Here is a 23700-nt window from a genome sequence, read left to right on the forward strand (position 1 = left end):
AATAAAACAAAACTATTATTTTTGCATTTAAAAAAAATTAAAACTATTCAAATTTTTAAGAGTAGTTATGATTAATAGCATATGGAATGTCTATGTTGGATATTTTACATATATAAATTAGAATGTATAAGATCAACTATTATTCGATATTAGTATCTATTATAATATGTATTATATACTTAGTATATTATTTAAATTACTAGTGTCTTATATATACTTAGTATATATCAGATACTAAGGCTTAATTCATTCATTTTCCTTCCTTCGATGGTGGTAATCTTACGGACATTGTAGAGACATAAGGTTATTTTTGATAACTGGAAGAAGTGACAAATGAGCAACGCCTTCGCCAGGAATCGAACCACGGACCTTGGGAATACGCGCCTAGTGTGCAGACCACCGCACCACAAAATCACGCTAAGAGGACGGGAGAAATACCTTATAACATAATAAAAGTTGCTGCAGTCCTTTTAATGGTTGCCTGTTATAGGAATATAAATTGCAGTTTCAAATTCTATTTACCTTCAGCATACGGCTAAAAAAAAATTATTTCGCATAACAAATATAGTTTCTCAGCATAAGAGGTATTTTTAACGTAAATTGTAGTTCTGATTTTCAGGTAATATTCGTATATCGGATTCAGTCTGTTTAAAAGGATTAAGAATTACTTTTAACTCCTTAATCAATTAAGAGATTTATGCCGAAAATATTACTGGATATTTTATTCATATTTTGATGGTAAATGTTCCTTTCTATTCGCTAAAAAAGCAAAGATCAGAAATTACTTGTGCAAAAAGATTTACTTCGAAACAGCCAAAGCACGTTCAATACAATTTTGATCATTAAAGATCATAAAAGATAACCACAAAAGTGATGCTTTCGGAGATAAACTTTAAAATGCAACGAAATGGCTAACAAAATTGAGTGATTTTGGTATAGGAGTAAATCCTTATCTCTCGGATGGCTATAGATTAAATGATTAAGTACATAATTGCACATTTCCACCATATAATGAAATTTCATTTAAGTTTATCGCAGCTTATTAATCTATAGCCTTTTTTGGTTAAACGAATACATATTTGTTTTACGATGTTGAGGAAATGATCAAGTTTGTTTAAAAGAATTCGACCATTTTTTTTTAGACAACTTAAAGGTAAACAAATTTAAAGCAATAAATAAATGCCACTAAATAAACGCAGAGCGGGTAGGAAATATTATTACCAGCTATTTCTGTTGTAATTAACTTATACCGCGCAGTTACTTTGCAAATATAAAACTTCTTACTTATTTTACTTTTAATTGAAGTTTTAAAAAAACAGGAGTCGAGCAAATCTTTATATACAAAATATTTTTAAAAAATACCTTTTCAAAGTATGGGACATCTAATTGATTGATAAAAAATATACATATATTTACGAACTTGTGCATACATAGATGGTTTTAGTGCAATTATATGTCAAATTGTATTTTTCTGTGTAACGTAAGGCGAAAAAAATATAAAGAGACAAGCTATGGGGCAAAATTAAGAATATAGGAACAAGTCCATTTAACATTGAATAAATGGGTATCTCGGTAATTTAGCGAGTTATCGCCAAGTTGGCAACGGTTTTGGCAACTAATTTTTATCGCCAAATTTAACGACCGTTTGGCGGCATTTCGCAATTGAATAAATGAAATTGATCACTATATTAGCTGTAACCTTAATTGGACCCTCATATTGCCTTCCAGTAATTTCGAGAAGCAGAAAGTACTAGAAATATCTCGGCGGCAGGGTAAAAAACTATATAAAATCGGAGAAAGTATCTGCTGTGAGTATTTGTTGTTGTTAACTGTTAGCTCAGCGTTAGTTCCGAGTATTAACTCCGATTTAGTTCTGCTGTATACCTACGCTTTGCATTGCTTTGTGTTTAACGTCCATGGTAGACAGACAAATTTCAGAGCTTTATCTACTATAATCAAATACAAATTAATTTCTTTATGTTCTTATAAATGATCTGCTAAATTATTTGATAATTTGTAGAAATGTTCAGATAAATAATGAAAAATTATCCTCCTATTTGAGAAGCAATTTTATGCATACAATTTTTACTTTTTTTTTCCATATTATGCAATTCACGTTTCATTTCTGAAAAAAAAAAAAAATTCTTTTACGTTCTTTTTTCTGCAGTTAACTGTCTTTGTTGATCCACTTCGATCTCATATTCTTATAAATACTTCAGCAATTTTTGGAACTGTCTATAATGGAATAGTCTCATCTAGTTAATAATACCGTACCAATTTTTCCTAACTGTTGATTTAAGCCTAATATTTTACTTACAAGCATTAATTAAATTATTTATTCATTTTATTTCATAATTTACCATCTCTTTTATACTTTTGATTTTCTTCGAAGCATTGCTGTTGCTGTTGCTTCTGATTCTTATTTATTCGTATAGTCATTAGTCGGCCCTTTTAGTATTCGTTGATTAGTATAGTCAGATCAAGCCAAGAAATTCCTCATGGTAAGGATCGCAAGCTTACGAATATCGTTGGCAACAGTCCAATGTGAAAAAGCGATTTAGAACGGTTCCACTCCCAATTTTCATGGAAAGCACCCCGGGCGGACGGGTTCGAGGGCCCCCCGCCACTCTTCCCTACCACCAACCTCTCGAGAGGAATATCGGCTCGCCATATTTAGAGTGCTCCCCAAGCAGCACAGACACTATACATTTACAAGCATCCATGCCTTCTTCGGGATTCGAACACAGGCCCTTCGGCACGATAGTCCACTATACCCGTTGGGCGGCCATCGAAGTGTTCTTGACGCATTTTGTCCTGCACTCTGCATTCGTTTTCAATAATTAGCCCTAATAATACCATTATGATTATTCTAAAAAGCCCATCACTATTACGTTATTTTCAACTGAACTGCAGATATTAAGAGAGTCATGGATGATTAAAATACTTTTCTAAACAAATATCTTTCTGCCTATATATATGTAATAAACCAACAATGCAGTACTTAGTTTCTGTGTATAGAGAAAAAATAATATGTATTGTTAAAAAATATGCAATATTTTACGATTGTATCAATTACATTTGAAAAGAGTTCATTATAAATCACACTACATTAGAATCCTTTGAGTTACTTTCTACAAAAAAAGAGTAAATTTATTTCATATTGCAAGTTAATTGTCTGATAATGTCAATTTTTGTCATAACAACTACAGTTACCTATCAGAATTAACAAGCTGAAAAAGGAGAAATACAATATCAGTCATTAACATAAAGGACCAAAAATCTGTCAGCTCACTGACAAGTGCTTTGTTTTAATACGGTAAGGATAAGTACATATTATTTTCTCTTCCAATGAAGTTTCATACATAAAAGGACGGAAGGTTTCTTAACAGTCATTTCCATTACATTTTATATTATTTTCTATATTTCTTGTATATATTATACTCGGTATTTTGAATACTTTCTTTGTAGTTTGACTATTTGAATTTCCTTTTGACATTTCTATTGTGCATATTATTTTTCTTCTAATGAAGTTCCATACATAGGAGGGGCGGAAAGTTTCTTAACATACATTTCTTCTGTGACATTTAAATACGTATTGTTTTAAAATTATATAATATTCCTCTTTAGTTTATCTAGATATAACGTCCAGGAACCCAGTTAACCAAGTAGCGAATTATCGCTGAGTCCCAATAGTTACTACAGAAACGGGAGGAAGGTTAAAATACCCTTTTATTCACTCAGAGATATAATAACAGATGGCCCCTTCTCGGGCTTACAGGAAAGCCCCCACTTGGACTTTTAAATCAGGGTAAGGTAATAAGAAACTAATCTAATGCTAAACTAAATAGACACTTAGCCGAAGCTAGACACAAGTACCTAATGTAGTTATTCCTTAAATCAACCTAGCCGGCGATTCTCAACACCCTTCTGCAATGGGTGCACGAGGGTGTTGGCATGAGGGTTCAATACCTTCGCGCCGAGGGTAATAAATAGAATCAAAAACGAAGTAGCCAGAAGGCGAACACGTGCCACTAAGGACTCCTAAGCACTCTCTCTCTAAGTAAGATGAATTTACCTTAAATACTTTTTCTTACTCATTTGCATTTAACGCGATTCTAAAAACTCATTCTGGTAGGGAGTTGTTAGTGGGAAACAAGAATTGAAAGGAAAGGGTTTCAAAATTAAAAATAACTGTTATAAAATTATAATACACCGTACAGTTCTTGTATATAAATAAACAAAATATTTACATCGCAATTAATAAATGCATGATATAACTCATTACAATGAGCAGGGTTTCCCAACCCTATGCCTGTGGTCGCCATAGCGCCAGCCGATCGTTTTAACGTGTGCTCGCCGATGTGCGATCACAAAATGTTTTAGATTTCAATAAACGAACTTCCTTGTACGAAGTAAAAAGGAAGCATTGTAATCGCGAAAAGTTTCAGGCAGCATATTTCAACGAAAATATCCATTTTGACCGCTATCGAATGCAATTTAACGATGTTTTTGCGTGATATCTGTACGTAAGGACAGAATAAAAGACTCGTTTCCTCCAAAAAAATTATAAAACTGCTTTAAAATGAATTCTGAAGAGAATTTTTCGTGGCGTCTGTACGAACGTATGTACGTACGTGCGTACGTACGTACATACGTACCTATCTTGCATAACTCAAAAACGAGTAGACTCAGAACGTTGAAATTTTGTATATAGGACTGTTATAACATGTAGATGTGCACCTCGTATTTTGGTTGCAATCGGCCGCACCAAACGTATATAAATATATTTATATATATATCCACTCTGTTACCCGGCTCAGTGATCTCAGTTTCTTTACTCTTATATGTTTGTAAATTGCACATTTTTTGCTTTAAAAAAGATTCAGTCATGTTGTTTTTATCTTCCAGTTAAGGTATTTATACCTTTAGTAAATCTGTATGCTATACTTTTAGAATTATTAACAATTTTAAAGTTGTGTAATTGCCGCTAAGCCCTTTTTTTATGGCGGCCATTCATTGCTTACATTTGAAAGAGCAGACTAGTGGATTTGTTGCCAATCTAGAGAAACTTAGCTTCGCAACAAAGATAACGCCTTCATTTATTATTGCCAATTAAATCATGCTTAATCCTTTCTGGAATTTTTTCCAGGAAATAAGTGTTTAAGATTTACTTCGTAATTTTTAATATAGATATTTTGAGGTTTTATGTATTTTTGCCTTTTTGCGAAGTGAGAACTGAATTGATTGAATAAGAAATACTCAATGGTCTGTGAAAAACTGTTTCTTTTTTGTTTTATTTCCTTAATTTCTTTTATACATCGTTCTAGCTTTATTATAGTATTTGAATTGAACATGTGGCAGCGATTGGATAATTCTATTCTTTAAATGATATAAATTTTGTGCATTATGAGTTATAATATGAGCGAAATATAATACTGTTAAGTGAATCTAGCGCCAGAGTGTCGCTATGGTAAACAAATACTAGAGTGAATTTTAAAGAATGCATTTATTCTATTGTGGTTTATGCGCTGTCGGCGAAGTAGATTTAATTCAATCCAATAAGTTTAAATGAAATGCAAGAAAAAATGCGTATAATTTAATATTCCGTACAAGGAAGTCATGTGGTGTACACATCAGATTTTTAATTACCTAGTAATTGCGTTCAACACAAAGATACCAGCACAAAGCGAAATGCGATCGATCTCCTTTTTATGTGCATTTATTACTAAATTGAGCCACCTACGAATTCACCTTGAAAAAGCGAATGGTACCCGTCGTCCAACAGATATTCTAAAACGTGCTGTTGCAGACAAAAGGGTTGGGAACCCCTGCACTAGAGTAATCATGGATCCAAAGTGTTCAGTCAAAGGCAAGGTTTGATGTAGAGTTCGTACAACCAGCGAATAGGATATTGCAGTTTTGCAATAAATATTTTCATTCATTGGACAGCTGCAATGAATAATTTGTGCTGCCTTTAAACTCATTTTCAGTATTAGGGAGCTTAATCTTAAGGTTCACAAACTAAAAGACAGGAAACATGAGGAAACAAAAATAACAATCTACAATTGCAGCTAAAGTTATTTTTTTTTTTTTATTTTTTTTTTATTTATTTATTATTTTTTTTTTAGATTTCAATGATTACTACTGATCCAAAGAACCACTGCTGAAATTACCCAGGTGTAATACTCACGCTGAGATGAGTTTAATCCTTGAACTGTCATCATTGTTTTTTGTTAACGATTTTAAATTGTGATATGGCAGTTATTTCACAGGATTGCAGTTTCTCTCTGATGGGTTTATGTTCTTCCCTGGTGCGTTTCTTGATAGTTTGGGTAACATTTTCTCATCAGAGTAGAATTTTCTCATTTGTATTGAAAGCAGCAGTGTGATTTATATGACTGGAACTTTAAAAGGAGATTTTAGAAGAAGGAAGATTTAGATGTCTTGATTGCCGATTGTTTTCCACACAGTGAAGTATTTTTGAATTATTATAGGATGGAATATTTTTACTTTCTTGTACGAAAAAAGGAAGTATTATAATAGCGAATGATTTTGGTATCATACTTCAACGAAAACATCCATTTCCGCCACTTTCAAAAACCATTTGAACAATGTTTTTGCGTGATATCTGTACGTACGGACAAAATAAAGGACTGTTTTTGCCCAAAATGATTGTAAATTGGATTTAAAATGGATTCAGAAAAGATTTTTTTTCTTGACGCCTGTACGTACGTATGTACGTATCTCGCACAACTCAAAAACGAGTAGCCTCAGAACGTTGAAATTTTGTATATGGGATTTTCATAACATATAGTTGTGCACCTTCCTTTTTCGTTACAGTCGGCCGCATCAAAAGTATATAATTATAGATAAATATATACACATATACCCACTCTGTTACTCTGCTCATAGAGCTCAGTTTTTTAATACTTATATGTCGGTAAATTGTGCAGTTTTTGCTTTAAAAGTGATTGTTTTTGTTTTCTAGTTTCTTATTGAAAATTACTCTAAAATTTATAATTACTTAGTACTGATAGTTTTCTGTACATTCACGTATATATGTAAGAAATATGCAAATCAAAATTATAGCTTAAATTAGCAATAAGCCCCTAATTCTTCATATTAATTTGAATCGTTCCCCTCACTATTCTAAAAATAGTAATAAATTTTTATGTTTTGCGCCATTTCTAGATTAATCCTATTACATGACTTGTACGTGATGATGAAGACGTAGCTAATCCGGAACATAAACGGAAACGTTTCTCTTAATAAGCTTCCATATTGGATAACTACGTACTTGCTTTCTGCACCTCGTCCTAGATAGACTGCTGTTTGCTGCTTCTCTTCTTATCAAAAAACTATGTTTATCTTATCACAAAACTATAATAAAAATTGTAAAATGTTTGAAATAGGTAGGATTAGAGTGCCAAGTGAGTTGTGGTCGCAAATGTCAATTGAAACAAAAAGGAATATTTAATCTACCCCGGGCGGCCCGTTTGTTCTTCATCATGGATCCGCATCTCAATATCTGCGGTGTCAATATTTTATACATCATTACATCGAAGTCTACGACAACATTACAAATATATCTACAATAGCACTCACAGGAAACGTGATGTAATGGTGAAGGTTATACATATAGCAAATATATGCTGAGCAGTATGTAACACAATATCACCTGAAAGCTTAGAAGACATCAGAAAAGAAATACTCACTATCATAAAAATAACAATTTAGTAAAAATTTCAATCAGCAAGTTAGCGAACTTTCATTAAACAGAAAATTGTAATCTTTAAATGGCAGTTTTATCTATGTGCTTTTCTTAAATATACGTAGAGATTTTCTTTTTGATGGTTTGGTTTGCTTTGGTTTATTAGATTATGGCAAAGCAATCGAGGGCTATCTGCCTTAAGGCAGGGATGCCTTCGTGGAGGACATTTTAAGGGAAACTGGATCGTATACACGTTACAAATGGGGGAAACCACGAAAACACCCATGCAGCCAGCCCGTTCACGGGATTCGAACCTCGGACCGAACTACCAGTGTTCGGCGACGTTACCGCTCGGCCGCTGGTGGGCCCCCTTTTTGATGGAGATGTGTAAAATGTGCAATGCCTTTACCGGTATCTGAACTTCGGGACTCTCAAATACGCGTCAAGTTTGCTACCAGTTACACCACTAATGGTAAAGGGACAGTGCCCGTGCCCTCCGTCACCTATCACCTACCTACCAGTTACACCAGGAAGGCATGCGGAAAGGAAGGAGAAAATACCATATATACTACCCCTTCCAAAGGGCGACTGAGGATGAGGGGACCCAATCACCAAATTCCGGTGGTGACGAATTATCGTTCCCCACGTTTTAGTTAGGACGCCACTGTAAGGTCATGGGATTTTTTGATGTCAGGACACTAAAAAAATCCGCAATGTCTTCGCTGGGATTCAAACTTCGATCATCCCGAAAACGGTTCGAAAGAGCTTCTAGTCACACCAGAAAAGCAGGCGGAAAGAAGGGAGAAAATACCTTATAATATATTAACAAAATGCTGCAAATTTGAAGTTTTTATAAACCATTTAACCAAAAAGAATTTAAAGGGCTCATATTTTTGAAAAAAAAAAATCCATTTTATCGAACACGTTTCCATTATTAAGGGGACTCATACACCTTAAAACCCATAAGATGTTCGAATAGGTGACTCTTGCAAGAATTGAGATAACATATTTATTTTAAAAGCAATTTCTACCAACATTTTACAGATGACTACATAATATAGCTGCTTTCTGAAATAATAATCAGAAAGTTTGTGTTGCCACAAATATTTTTATAATTTAATCCGCTTTGTGACAACATTTTTCGTCGTATTTCCAACTTGTGCGCACAGTTTAAAACATTCTGTTACACAATTTAATTCCATATTTAATATATAGCTTTTATAACATCTGGAAACTACTGTGAACCTAAAATTCTAAAAATTTCATGTTAAATTTTTATTTTATTTTGAGTTGAGTTTATAAAATGTATTTTATTAAAAAAATTTGTAATGTTTTCGTCCATAAAATTTTTCAATAGTAAAATATTCATCAGATTGTTGGTTCAGTTAGAAAATAGTGTCCATATAAAGAATACCATCCAATTTCAAGTATGTGCCATTAGCCATTTTTAAAATATCGTGCGCGCAAAGCACTCGAGGGCTATCTGCCTTAAGGCAGGGATGCCTTCGTGGAGGACTTTTTAAGGGAAACTGGCTCGTATACACGTTACACATGGGGGAAACCACGAAAACACCCATGCAGCCAGCCCGTTCACGGGATTCGAACCTCGGACCGAACTACCAGTGTTCGGCGACGTTACCGCTCGGCCGCTGGTGGGCCCCCTTTTTGATGGAGATGTGTAAAATGTGCAATGCCTTTACCGGTATCTGAACTTCGGGACTCTCAAATACGCGTCAAGTTTGCTACCAGTTACACCAGAGCCGTGTGGACCGTCATCGAGGACAGACGTCGTTTCGATTCGCTCCTGTATTTTTGAGATTTTTGGTGGAAAAAGTGCCGCCGGAAGTGTATTGTTTGTTTTAAATTGTGTGTGAATATACGCTGCATCCGAGAATATATCATTTTTGCGTGTGCGCCAAGTATTTCTCTAGTTATTAGTGTTTTAGTGCCGAAAACAAAGGATTCTAGGCCGCTGCAAAAGTGCCGGACTTTTGTTCATATGTGATGCCGCCACTGCTACGGTCGCATTCAGCTAGCTTACCACGTGGTGCCCTGGTAGGGTTAAGAAAAGTGCTCAATTATTTCTAAGTCCCGAAATTGGTGTGTAATTTTGAAAAAATCATATCTTACCTCCAGTTGCACCTAGGCTTACCTGGTTTTCGGGAAAAAGGTATTTTTTTCATGATCTATTATTCTGTACAGTTCTTTTATTGCTAACTATTGTATCTTCGGACTTGATCTTTTTACTGAAAATTCTATTGTTCTATTAATTGGTCTGCAATCATTTTACTATGAAACCTATATTCTCAAGCTAAATATTTAATAGTGCCAAAGGGTTCGTCCTTCTGGCTTAGACTCTTTGAAATTGCAATAATTTTGACTCTGTTGAATTGCCCTATATTTCGTCGTTATTTGAACTCGATGACGAGTGTTATTACGACACTTTCACTCTGATTTCGACAAGTGTTGAATACTATCTATATGTATTATTGTAACAGTAATTAATGTTTAAACTGTTTTAAATCATTTTAATTGATGTTTTAATATACTTTATGTTTAAATATTGTTGTTATTATGCAGTATTGGTAAATTTACTTGTATTATATTATTTTGCTCTTTATACTTCTTGTTGAATTGCATAATTCTGTGGTACAATTTTATCTTTACTCATTATACAGCTGATTAATATATATGTTTAATGGTGTTTATGCTACATTACTTTTTGTAAAATGTCTCGCCCTTCTGTAATACCTGTTGATAGTAATCAAACTCCTTCAATAAGTGATTTGGATCCATTTACATTGATACATTCAGACATTTCTTATCATGAAAAAATAAAGGTATTATATGAAACTATCCATACTATAGCAGTAACATATAAAGGAAGCAAATTTGTCCTTCCCTCAAATTTAAGAGAACCTCTTTGTAAATCCTTAGACGCCTTCAAACAATTAGCTGAAGAAGGCCCAGATTTTGTACCTAAGCCTCCCACAACTGATACTGGTAGCAATACCTCGACTGTTATTTGTTGTGAACTTGTCCATCATAAACAGGCTTCAGATATCTCATTTCCTGTGCAAAATACAGTAAATTTGCCAACTCCACTCGCAGGCTATTCTTACGCTGCTGCAGTGCAGCATTCCATCCTTCCAGCAGCTCCTCAACCGACGTTGCTAATATATCCAAAACATACGACAACTAGTCGTAAATTGAAGGATAAACTTGCTAAGGAGTTCCCACTTCCAAAAATTGGAGCTCAGGTAACTGCTATACGTTCAATTAAAAAGGGTGGTCTTGCTGTTGTCTGTTCAACAGAGTCAGATAAGAAGAAACTAAAAGATACCTTAACATCTGAGAGAGCTTCCTCACTAGTTACTATCAAGCAACCAACATTAAAAAATCCTTTACTAGCCATTCATAACATTCCTACAGATCTTCCTCAAGAGGATTTAGGGGAAGCATTTCTTACTGAATTTGGTTTAGACACAGAGGACATAAAACCTCTTTTTCGATTAAAAGAAAAGAAAAATGTTAAGTGGATCTTCCAATGTAAGCCCGCAGCTTTCAATACAATTATGCGATACCCCAAACTCCACATTGGATGGCAGTCTCATAAAATCACAGAACATTTTAACATCAAGAGATGTTATAAATGTCAGCGATTTGGACATTTGCAGCGGGAATGTCGCAGCAACTTCTACTGCACGTACTGTGCCGGTGAACATGACTCCCGAGACTGCTCCTCGGATTTTGCAGCCTGCATCAATTGTCTCGACGCAAACAAGAATTCCAGAAACCCAATCCCAGTTGATCATACCGCCAACTCCAACGCATGCTTTTGCTATCAGAAACAAGTCGAACGAATGCGCCAGAATACCACATATGTCTAAAGGTGCGATTCATGTATCACAGAGTGCTTTGCAATCATTTAGATGCTTACAAATAAACATGCAGAGATCTCGGGCAGCTACAGCACAGACAATAGAATTTGCATTAAGAAATCACATTGATCTCATATTGGCCCAGGAGCCGTACACTAGAGACGGTCAAGTTGCTGGTTTTCCTCTTCTTTGGACAACTTTCTCCAAGGCAGACACTTTAGCACCTCCACGTGCAGCCATTATTAACTGTAATACACAAATCTCTCCCTCAATTTTAACAATTAATAGAGATCAAGTTGCTGTAGTTTTAGAAATTCGAAATTTAATAGTTGTTATTTATTCAATTTATTCTCCTCCTACGGATGACATTACCCCAGTTATTGCCTTTTTAGAAGAGAATCTTCGCATTATTGGTAATAAACACCAAATCATCAGTGGGGACTTTAATGCCCATTCAATAGCATGGGGTTATACAACAACTGATCCTAAAGGTCGCCTATTGGAGGATTTTATATCTTCAAAAAATTATGTGCTTTTTAACTCACCAGACTCTGCGCCTACCTTTGATAGAACATATGCTATTGGATGGCCTGACTTAACTTTTACTAAAGCAAATACTGCACATTTGGTTCATAACTGGACTATTCATGATGAAATAAGTTTATCGGACCATAAATTCATTACGTTTGAAATAACTAACAATGGCTCAGTTCTTATTCTCATTAGATATAATCTCCCAGGTCGTAAATATCGTCAATTTACGAGAAAAATTAGAGGAAAATTGAACCAACTGAGAAGACAACTATCTTTGCAAACAACTCCAGCTGCCTTGGAACAATTTACGGACTTGGTTTTAACTACAATCCAAGATATTTGTCAGGATCTTCTTCCAAGGAAAGCAAATAAAAAACTTTCAGCTCTCCATTGGTGGAACGGTGAATTAAGAACTCAACAACAGAAATGTCGAGCGCTTAGAAGAAAATTAAAATCTGACCGTCGAAATGGTATCACCTCAAATACTTTGCAACATTATCAAACAGAAAAAGCAATTTATAAACGCATGATTATTCAATCTAAATTAACAGCATGGAAGCAATATTGCACTCAAAATCATGATCCATATGGACTTCCTTACAAAATTGCAAGGACAAAAATTTTTCAACCTTCGCAAACTCATCTAATAGCATCTTCTACTTCGACTGAGCACCCAACACAAGACACAATAGAATCAATTTTAACCACTGTGTTTCCATCTGATGATCCTTCCACAGATTCTCAGTTCCAGACAGAAATTAGAAATAACTTAACAGTTCCTGATACTGCAGACGATCAAGATATAACTTTAGACGAAATTAAAACTACAATACGAAATCTTCCTAAAAAACGGGCGCCAGGGCCAGATGGAATTGATTATGTTATCATCCGAGCAACTATTAATTCTCATCCTTATTTCTTCAAGGACTTCTTCAACAAACTTTTCCATTTAGGACTTTTTCCTAGGGCTTTTAAAATTGGCAGAGTGGTCTTATTCCTAAAACAGGGTCGAGACCCACATAATCCTGCATCATACAGACCCATATGCTTACTTTCTGCATTGGGTAAGGTATATGAGAGAATAATTGTTTTACGCTTAAAACATCATTTGCATGTGCAAAACTTTTTGTCTGATAATCAGTTTGGTTTTCGACCTGGTAGATCCACTGTTCAGGTATTGTCAAAGATTGTTAATGATTTGCAGTCTAATAGAATCAGTGGTCACCACAGCGCTTTCATAAGTATTGATCTTCAAAATGCTTTTGATACGCTGTGGTGGCCAGCAATTCTGGAATCATTAAGAAAAGCTCATTGCCCTAAGAATATATTCTTGGTATTTAGAAGTTATCTATCTGAACGAAAATTAATGTATTTAACTAACCGGGAAGTAATAACCAAGATACAAAATCGTGGCTGTCCCCAGGGTTCCTGTGCTGGCCCTGATTTGTGGAATGTAACATTTAATTATGTTCTATCCTCCACTTGGCCAGCACATACCCGTTTATATGCTTATGCTGATGACACAGCTTTTGTTGTCACAGGGCGAACAAGAGATGAACTGCAAATTAACTCCACAGAAACTTGTAATCTTTTTTATGAGTTATGTAATAATATCAAACTTACAATTTCCTCTTCAAAGTCAACCATTCTCCTTGTCCCAAAGAAAGGAAAATCTTTAAATCGACGACCGAGAATTACAATAAATGGTACCAGAATTGGTATTAAAAGGCAGCTCAAATTTCTCGGTATAGTATTTGATGAGAAATTAAATTGGATTTTGCATCTGCAGGAATTGAAAAGAAGAACAACTATCATTGCAACTAATCTTCGCCGTATGTATGGACACAACTGGGGTATTAGTCCGTACATACAAAAAATATTATATCAAACTGTAATCGAGAAGATGGTTATATATGCAGCTGCAGTCTGGGCCGACCCTATGCAGAGTCGTAAGGCCAGACTATTGCAAAGCTTACAACGACCCTTTGTATTACAGATTACCCGCGCTTTTTGTACAACTTCTTCTAATGCCTTGACTGTGCTTGCAGGCATTATTCCATTGCCTCTACGCACTCTACAGGAGGCAGCTTATCAAACAGTTCGCCAATTGCAGCAATCTGTAAATTTTCATGATGACATATTTCTTCCAAACAACTATGAAAAGCAAACACAGCATTTGGATAATCATCCTGCTCAACAAGGATATGGACTCAATGTCTTTTTGAAATGTGACAATTTGCCACAACTACCTCACTTACAGATATTCACTGATGGTTCGAAAATTGAGCAACAAACTGGTTGTGCCCTTGTGGCTTATCACAATGAAGACCAAATATTTAAATGGTTAGGACATCTTACTGCTGAAAACAGCGTTTTTCAAGCAGAAGCGATGGCTATTCTTAAAGCTGTTCAATATCTTAAACAAACCGGCGAGATGGAAGGTATAATAATAAAGGATAGCCTTTCATCTCTTTTTGCAATTAAAAATCCAAGGCATTCTTCGCCTATTATCTCTGCCATTCAGCAGGAATTGCTCATGTCCGGAAATTCTAAAATACTAATGGCCTGGACAAAAGGTCATGCAGATAACATTGGCAATATCCAAGCAGACTTCTTTGCAAAAATAGCTGCCCAAAAAAGTATTGATCATGTTGGTGAAATTGAAAACCTAATGGTAAAACGGCCAATTTCGTATTTTAAAAAGGAAATTTTACTCAAGACTATTTCTGCGTGGCAAACAAACTGGGATGACTCCGACACAGGTCGTCGTACTTATTTTCATATTTCATATGTTGATATACATAGACAGGTTACCAATCATCATTTGGTACGTTATATTACAGGGCATGGACCCTATCCAGTTTACTATTATCGACATGGGATTTCAAATACTGATATGTGTGTATGTGGTGAACTTGGAAATCCTGAACATTATGTGACTCAGTGTCCTATTACACAAGATTATCACATTCCCATACCAAATACTAACACTCGTGCATTTTGTAAGTTTTTAATTAAACAAAAATACTTAGTTAAAAAACTGATCAAAATTATGGAAATACTTCATTCCTATGGTACTGACTTGTGCTTGGTAACATAATTTACAATTTTATTATATTGTACGCATACATGTTAGTGTTAATCTACTATTCCCATATGTCAACTTATCACATGCTTGGATTTGGATTTGTCTAATTGAATCTTCGTTGAATTTTGTTCAATAAGAATGTTTACATATATATATATATATATATATATATATATATATATATTATTTATCTTTGTTAGAAGTACCATTTGATATATGCATTTACTTTTCTATTAATATCTGGATTATTTTAGTATTTGAATTTGTATTGTTTAGATCTTATCGATTGTATTGGGTTGTTTTCTCGATATGTCTTTAACTTGTTATGCATTTATAATTATATCAGTATATATCTACTGACTGTATTTGAATATGCATTGCATAGATGTTTTAAGAATAACATTTTGCTTTTGTATTGGTCATATGTTCGGATTTTTATTTGAGTTTATTATTATAATTATATTTTAATACTGTTGGTATTTAAATTGCAATACCATTCTGTTGTACGAATATGACTTTCTTTTGTATAGTATATCTATATCTAACATTGTATACTACTACTCTTTAACTTTACGTTTTGCATTGATATGCATAGTCCTTTAACTTAGTATTGTTTTGCACTGATGGTTCATGAAATATTAACATTTGTAATTACATACTCGTGTTTGCATTATATTGTACTGTTGAACTTGTATTGTATTATACAGTCTATTTATATTTACAATCCTATTATGTACCAATTGATCATTATATTATAATTGTCAGAGAATTTCAGTATGTTATCATATGTACTAATATTTGAAGCAGTAGTCCTTTAACTTACTATTATTTTGCACTTATGGTTCACGAAATATTTGCATTTGTAATTATATCTTACTTTTTACATTGATATTGTACTATTGGACTTGTATTATGCAGTATATTTATAATTGCAATTTCATTATATACCAATTGCACATTGTATTATAATCGTCAGAGAATCTCAGTATTTGCTATCATATGTACTAATGCCTGGACGGTTGGGTGAGCGTTGTGTGGAGGGCGCTTTTGGTCAGTTTGACTGCCCTCTGGATGGTCCGAGCGTTGGGCCTCGGCTTTTGGTGCTGGGCGCAAATGTGGCTCCTACACATTGGCTCTAGACAGTGGTGGGCACGGTGCAATACCGATTAACCATTATGGTAAAGGGACAGTGCCCGTGCTCCCCGTTACCTACCTACCTACCAGTTACACCACTAATGGTAAAGGGACAGTGCCCGTGCCCCCCGTCACCTATCACCTACCTACCAGTTACACCAGGAAGGCATGCGGAAAGGAAGGAGAAAACACCATATATACTACCCCTTCCAAAGGGCGACTGAGGATGAGGGGAACCAATCACCAAATTCCGGTGGTGACGAATTGTCGTTCCCCACGTTTTAGTTAGGACGCCACTGTAAGGTCATTGGGATTTTTTGATGTCAGGACACTAAAAAAATCCGCAATGTCTTCGCTGGGATTCGAACTTCGAACCTCCCGAAAACGGTTCGAAAGAGCTTCTAGTCACACCAGAAAGGCAGGCGGAAAGAAGGGAGAAAATACCTTATAATGTATTAACAAAATGCTGCAAATTTGAAGTTTTTATAAACCATTTAACCAAAAAGAATTTAAAAGGCTCATATTTTTGAAAAAAAAAATCCATTTTATCGAACACGTTTCCATTATTAAGGGGACTCATACACCTTAAAACCCATAAGATGTTCGAATAGGTGACTCTTGCAAGAATTGAGATAACATATTTATTTTAAAAGCAATTTCTACCAACTTTTTACAGATGACTACATAATATAGCTGCTTTCTGAAATAATAATCAGAAAGTTTGTGTTGCCATAAATATTTTTATAATTTAATCCGCTTTGTGACAACATTTTTCGTCGTATTTCCAACTTGTGCGCACAGTTTAAAACATTCTGTTACACAATTTAATTCCATATTTAATATATAGCTTTTATAACGTCTGGAAACTACTGTGAACCTAAAATTCTAAAAATTTCATGTTAAATTTTTATTTTTTTTTAGTTGAGTTTATAAAATGTATTTTATTAAAAAAATTTGTAATGTTTTCGTCCATAAAATTTTTCAATAGTAAAATATTCATCAGATTGTTGGTTCAGTTAGAAAATAGTGTCCATATAAAGAATTTCATCCAATTTCAAGTATGTGCCATTAGCCATTTTTAAAATATCGTGCGCGCGAGGTGGAAATATGGCGAAATATTTTGTCACAAAGAGGATTAAATTACAAAAATATTTTTGGTAACACAAACTTTCTGGTTACTAGTTTCCAAAGCAGCTATATCATGAAGTCAGCTGTAAAAAGTTGGAAGTAATTGCTTTTAAAATAAATAAAATATCCCAATTCTTGCAATAGTCACATATTCGAAGATCATGAGGGGTTTGAGGTGTATGAGTCCCCTTAAGTTCATTGTTCATACTTAAGCAAAAAGCATGCTAAAGCGATTTTATCCATGTGCTTTTCCAAAAACGCTTTTAATCAACACCACACAATTAAAGATTTCGAAGCCACGCAAACTAGGACACAGTGATCGAGATTTTGTTCGAAGTATTTCTGATTCAAGAAATTCATAAGACATCGATACAGCTTATTTACTAACATTATTTTTTCCAAATAAATTCCTAATGAAAATATTGCGTATTAAGTTTATTGTTAAAACTTAAATATGTGAACCAACGAAAAAGTTAGAAAATAGTAGAATAAAGGATTAATCTAAAATAATTAAAAAAGTGTGTTCTCGTTGGTTTACTCCTTAAACTATAGCAACAACAACAACAAAAAAAAAAAAAAAAATGGGAAAATTGTCCGTGTGGATAAAAAGCTGACGCTACAGAAAACTGAACAGTTTGTTTTTTTTTAACCTTTTAATTTTTTTTCAACGTGCTTCTTTTTCCCATTGTATTTTTTTCCTTTGCAACACCGTTCCACCAATTAACTCTCGTAAGTGGATTTTTATCCAAGAAGTTGCCATGATTATCCAAGAGTAAAAGCTGAGAAACTCGCTGATGAGATTTATGCCTCGAGGAAAGAAGAACGTAAAGCTTTTGTTTAATGGACTCTTCCCAAGCACTCTTATCGCCCATGGATTAAGATTTTGATGAACTTAAGAATTCGGTTCATTTATATGCGGGCGTTAGTTCACATCACCCTGCGCTTTACAGTAAAATTCCTCTTATTAAAGGGAATTATTTTTCGATCGCAAGCTGAGTATAAAATAATATCGATATGTTCTTCATTCACTTTCACGCTTGATGTGTTGTAATGAAAAGATTAATTCAAATTACTTATAGTTATTAGCAGATTATGCAGAGAGTTACTTAAACACTCATATAACTTAAGCTAAACACTTTGCGTTTTTGCGTTTTTACTGTGGTAACATATTTTTTTTATTTTAAAAAACTTACAGTGAGTTCATTAGTCAATAGCAGGGCTGTATCTGGACCAATCAAGTCTTCTCTCTAATAAAAGACGCTGGCAAGGACGTTGCTCATTACTTCTACGGTTGGTTTGGTTTATGCTATTATAGCAAAGCCTCGAGGGCTATCTGGCAAAGGGGAGGCACGCCTTCGTGGAGGACTTCTAAAGCCAACTGGCTTGTATGCACGTCACACTTGGAGAAACCACGAAAACGCCCATGCAACCAGCTCGTTAACGGGATTCGAACGTAACTACCAACGTTCAGTGACTTTACACTCAGCCTCTGGTGGGCTCATTACATTTACGGATAAAGGGAAAGCGATAAATTGAATATTCAACAGGTACGTATCGGATGCAATCTTTTGTACAAGTGTGATGATCTAAGAAAGTTAGTATACAGAGTTGTTATTTAAATTAACCAGTTTATAAGGTATTTCCCCCACTTCCCTAGCGTGCCTTCGTGGTGTAACGGTAGCACGTTGGGCCGGTATTCCAGAGGTCCGTGGTTCGATTCCTCGCAAAGGCGGTTGCATGTGTTTAACCTTTTCTGCTTCCAATTGACCTAATGACTCTACAAGTGGCGCCCGAACTAAAAGGGTTGTGGATGATGATTCTCCGCACCCAGGATTTGGCGACTAGGTCCCCTAAAACCCTAGTCGCCCTTTAAAAAGAGGAGTATATAAGGTATTTCTTTCACTTCCCTAGCGTGCCTTCGTGGTGTAACGGTAGCACGCTGGGCCGGTATTCCAGAGGTCCGTGGTTCGATTCCCGGCGAAGGCGATTGCATATTTTTCACCTTTTCTGCTTCCAATTAACCTAATGACTCTACAGCCTTCGTGGAGGACGTTCTAAAGGCAACTGGCTTGTATACACGTCACACATGGGAAAACCACGAAAACGCCCCTGCAGCCAGCTCGTTAGCGAGATTCGAATCTAAGTACCAGCGTTCAGCGACTTTAAGCTCGGCCTCTGGTGGGCTCATTACTTCTACAGACAAAGGGAAAGCGATAAATTGAATATTCAACAGGAACATATCAGATGCAATCTTTTATACAAGTGTGATGATCTAGGAGAAATAGTATTATTTAAATTAACCAGTTATTATAATGTGGAGTTATTATTTAAATTAACCAGTTATTATAATGTGGACAATTAAAGATTTAGCTTTAGATTTAGATTATCTATAGCTTCTCCTTTCCGTTTAATTAAATTTAAACTGAAGTTTTCAGATTATAAAACCCCGAGCATGTTTCTGATCTGCCCTTTCAGGCTATATTTAGTTCCTCCCAGCTCTGGTAGTTGTAATTATTCGGCTTTGCGTTATGTCATTGCCAATACTTTGATTTTGATGCTCCGGTTAGAATTACTGAGCCAACTGAAAGTCAAATTTAAGTATGCAATCTTCGCCTACTGTTCTACTTTTCACTTGGATTTGACTGCTCTGTTTACTTACATCACCACGAGCGCTGGATGCTATTGTGAGCAAAAGAACAACTTCGTAGTTACTCCGTAGCGATATTTTGCTTTACGTCTTTTAGGGTTACGGAGCTAATTACCCAACTGCACATCAATTTAAATCCCGTAAGTGACAATAGCATGCTAAATGACAGTGCTTTAACAGAAAATCACCTATTTGTTATTACATAATTTGTTTGATAGAAAAGGGTATGGTAGTGTAAAAAATTCTTCCCTGCAGACTGTAAATTTTTTACATATTAGGAGAGGAATTCTACAAGAGAAGGCATGGAAAAATTGCCTAATAAAAAGCAGAATTTTTTAGCAAATAAAAATACCTCATAGACTGACGACAAATTAAAATGTGTTCTGCTTCAACATAATGGATTTCTTTCACTGTAAAACAAGTTCTGCTCCACCCAACCGGGATTATGGTTACAGACGCTGACTGTCGTGCCGAAGGGTCAAGTTTCAAATCCCGGATAAGGCATGGATGTTTGTAAATGTATAGTGTCTAAGCCACAGGAAGGCACTCTAACTATGTTGCAAGTCGAAAGTCCTCTCGAGATGTTGGTGGTAGGATCATAGACAATCGGACTCGTACCCCCCTCCCTGGGTGCTCTCCACCAGCACTGGGCAAAGTTGTACTGTCACTTCTATGATGTTCAAGAGGCTCTTGCCAACGACGTCTTACACTCCTTTCCACGATGAATGTCTTGGGCCTGTTCTGACGTTACTGTCGGACAAGTGAGATAAGTCACAATAATATAATGTAATTAATGTACTGTCAGACAAGTGAGATAAGTCACAATAATATAATGTAATTAATGTACTGTCAGACAAGTGAGATAAGTCACAATATTATAATGTAATTAATGTACTGTCAGACGAGTGAGATAAGTCACAACAATATAATGTATTTAATTTACTGTCAGACAAGTGAGATAAGTCACAATAATATACTGTAATTAATGTACTGTCAGACAAGTGAGATAAGTCACAACAATATACTGTAATTAATTTACACTCAGATAAGTGAGATAAGTCGCAAACAATATACTGCAATTAATTTATTGTCAGACAAGTGATATAAGTCACAACAATAAAAACGACAAGTTCTGCACCTTCGTTGATCATATTGTTTAAAGAATTCTGCATATACTTACCTTAATCACATTCAAAACTATGCAAATATAAGTAATTTTGATTTGTAACGTAGCGTAACTGATTGTTTTTTCTTTGTAACATGAGTATATTACTCGAAATAATGAAACTGAATAAGTCACAACAATAACAACAAGTTCTGTACCCTCGTTGAACATAATGTTTAAATAATTCTGCATATACTTACCTTAATCACATTCGAAACTACGCAAATATAAGTAATTGATTTGTAACGTAACGTAACTGATTGTTTTTTCTTTGTAATAAGAGTATATTACTCGAAATAATGAAACTGAACTGCATCTAAGAAACTAATCTGAATAATATCTTCCTAAATTAGCTTTGGTAAATAATATCTGTTTCAATTATGAAAATAATATGCATTTTCACATGTAAGTACATTTATGGAACGCTTTGGTAGAAATTAAATTACGTGAATAAATTAAGCAATTAAATGCAGTTTCACATATTCGCTTAATTGCTGTATATTTTTGCAAGCAGTCTCATTAAAGAAACAAATTAATACTGAGCTATATAAAATTTCGCAAATAAAATGAAACGCATGCTAAATAGAAACAGAAATAAATTTGATGATCATCAGAAGTGTCTTTAATTAATACAGTTAGATTTTAAATAACATTCACTTTATTTTCATAAAAAATAAATTACTAGTTAATGAGATTTCAATATTTAAACTATTTATATAGTTTTGGATTTTCTAACGAAAATATTACATGTACTTGTTGGCATAAAATAAAATAATAAATGCCAGTAAACGATATACAGCATTAATTTTTATTATGGAAAATAAGCGTTAAATTTCTCATTATTAATAATTTGCAAGTAATTTTCTATTAGCATATTTTGCAAGACTTGATTTAGAAAGTAAAATTTAAATATTTCGGCCTTGAGATTAGTAACTATTTAAATTAAATTAGAACCATGAAAAAGTTTAGTCAAATAAATTAAGGAAAATAAATTATATATTAAGCTACGCTTTTGAAAGTGCAATTAGAAAATAAGCGAAAGACTGAAAAGACTTTTGACATATTTTTGTGAGACTTTTTTCTCAGCATTAAATACTATTAAGACAAACAAAAACCGGCTAACCGACGAAGTTAGTAACTCTTGTTTGAATTTCAAATGCACAAAATATGAACATTCAATGAAAAAAATACCTAACAAAATTTAGCAACAAAGAACTCACATAATGTTTATATAGTGTTTTGCTCCTTTCTAATAAATAAAAATGTCTGTTTTCCTACAGAACGCCCATATGTTTTTATGTAAATAAACCATCTGATTATCAAATATTATTATTAATTTTTCTTAAATGCAAATTTAAAAATAAATATCTAAAATAAAAATTAAAAAAAAAGAAAATCTTAAAGGTTTCAGATTTTAAATTATGGCCAAAGGGGCGTTTTTAACATTTTGTGTGTTACCTCTATTTATTAAATATGTGTTCTTTGCACTTAAAACCTAAAATTAAGTTGAACAGCAATATCGCAAAATAATTTTAAATTCAGCATATATTTAGAATTTCCGATACACAGTCTCCCGATCTGGAGGTAATTTTTTTTTCCCTCTACAAACTTGCCATCGCTCGCTTTGAAATCCTTGAGTTTGTTAATAAAAAATTCTTTAAAGTTTTACAAAATAGGAAATCGATAATAAAACAAATTCCAAATTTCAAATTTGGTTTTCCACATGCCCATTTTCGTAGGAGGATTACGTCATTCAAAATTGGATGGCACTAGGTACCGTTGTTTTATTACAATGTGAGAAACATGCATACATTTATGCAGATTCTTCATTATTTAATTTTTTCAAATATACACAGTGCGATGATATTTGGTGGCAACAGTTTGAAAAGTGAAACGGACATTCAGAGTGATCCGACGCAAAACCTCAAAACGAAAACAATAGTCCGTCAGGGACAAAGCCCCTTTGGACTAAAAAAAAGTGCAAAGTGCATATGTAAAAAAGAAAATACAAAAAAATCTTTCAGGTTTTATATTACGACCAAAAAGCTGTTTTTCTAACATTTTGTGTGTTACCTTTGTTTATTAAATATCGTGTTCTCCGAATTTAAAGAACAAAAAATTCAATTCAAACAGCAATATTAAAAATATTTAGAAACAGCAAGTCAAAAAGTCTTTTGAATTTCGGATGCACGGTCTTGTGCACTTGTGGGCATAAAAATGTAATTTTTTTTCGTACGGTGTTGCCATCACTCGCTTTGAAATCGTTGAGTGTGTTAAACAATAATTCCTTAAAGGTTTATAAAATTTGAAATAAATAATAAACTAAATTCAAAATTTGGGCTTCCAAGTGCCCATGTTCGGTTGGAGGACTACGTTATTCAAAATTTGATGGCTGTAGGTACCGCTGTGGTT

At 34.2% G+C, this 23700-nt stretch overlaps 1 protein-coding gene across 1 annotated transcript in view; it reads right to left on the reverse strand.

Annotated features, from left to right (window-relative positions):
* LOC118197178 (synaptogenesis protein syg-2-like) overlaps positions 1-23700 on the reverse strand; it is a 289538-nt gene that overhangs the window by 203772 nt on the left and 62066 nt on the right. The gene's annotated exons all lie outside the window — the stretch shown is intronic.

This window comes from Stegodyphus dumicola, chromosome 1 (genome assembly GCF_044657685.1).
Source record: "Stegodyphus dumicola isolate Sdum_Otavi_A_Nest chromosome 1, ASM4465768v1".
Taxonomy (NCBI): Eukaryota; Metazoa; Arthropoda; class Arachnida; order Araneae; family Eresidae; genus Stegodyphus; species Stegodyphus dumicola.